Here is a 1,344-nt window from a genome sequence, read left to right on the forward strand (position 1 = left end):
CCAGGACATTAAGAAATCATGCATACGAACAATTTTTTCACTTCTTGGCTTTAGCTACTTTTAAATGGAAGGTATAATAAACAATTATATTTTGATAAAATACCTTCTCGTCTGAACAGTTCTCTTTGAACTGTTCATCTCTCTATGATCCCTTGTAACCAAGATTAGTTTTGTTCTAGTAAGAAAATCTTTGCTGTCAGGGTAAGGTATTCTGGTTGTTCTGTTCCCACATGGAAGAAGGGTAAAGGCTCAGGTAGACATTTGTTCCAGTAACACCTCATTTGGGAAAATGTCAGCTGAAGAAGTTTAGAAGTAGCTCTTAAGCAACGCTTAGTTTGAATCCATTAGGTCCACAAAGCTGGATAAATAAATACTTGAAAAAGCCATCACCTTTGGACCTAATTATAAATAATAGAGAGTATGATCAAATTCCAAATAAAAAGACTTAAGATATTCTTTGGCAAAAAAAGTTTGCAAATGTGAGCAATCGGCTGATCAATATAATTTTTTCCAATATTCACAGAATTTTAGGGAAATAAGATCGATAGCATTGTTAGGAACAATAAGGTTTCCTTGTTACAAGTAGGCACCCATAGATATAAGCCTGTATAAAGATTGCAGCATTAACTATTAAATTTAGAGGATACTACATGCTTCAGCAGCACGTATACTCAAACTACAATACAGAGATTAACATGGCACTTGCACAAGGATAATATGAAAATTTGAGAAGTATTCCATATTTTTCATTCTTCAGATGCAAGAAATGAAAAAAAGTGATTAAAAAGTTGATTACAAAATTACAAGTGTAACAATACACGTAATTCATATAATTAAATTTAGTTTGACATCAGTGTATTAAATCACCTCAGAAAGGCGTTTACATAGCATAAATTTTACAAAACTTTTCAAATTAAACAACATTGTCATTTTATCCCAAAGAAAAATAATATTAAGACCTAGAAAAAAAGGAATCAAACTGTTTCTATATGGAATACAATCGGAAAGGACACATTAATGAACGTATATATTATAAAATAATATAGAATTCAATGTATATCTAGGAGAAAATAAATTGTGAACATTATGCAAACAGAATATGGAATATTTTAAAATATACTTTTTCAGACAAGCACCAGAAATATTTTAGTTTCTGTACTACTCATTTCAACAGGTAAATTAAAATTATTTCTTATTAAAAAATCACAAACTCTGAAGAAATTATTATACATGTTTACAAAATCTATTGAATACATTTTTCCACCCAAGGCAGGCAATTCACTTGGAAGAATTCCGCGGAATCCATGAATTTTTACAGTAAAATATTGGTGCTGCCGGGCACTG

The 1,344-nt window shown here is 30.6% G+C and overlaps 1 pseudogene; it reads left to right on the plus strand.

Annotated features, from left to right (window-relative positions):
* The first annotated feature begins 650 nt into the window (after positions 1–650).
* LOC138831308 (U6 spliceosomal RNA) lies at positions 651–747 on the plus strand (annotated as a pseudogene).
* The last annotated feature ends 597 nt before the right edge of the window (positions 748–1,344 follow it).

The sequence above is a fragment of the Dipodomys merriami genome, unplaced genomic scaffold (assembly GCF_024711535.1).
Source record: "Dipodomys merriami isolate MVZ:Mamm:240054 unplaced genomic scaffold, mDipMer1.0.p SCAF_1915, whole genome shotgun sequence".
Classification (NCBI taxonomy): domain Eukaryota; kingdom Metazoa; phylum Chordata; class Mammalia; order Rodentia; family Heteromyidae; genus Dipodomys; species Dipodomys merriami.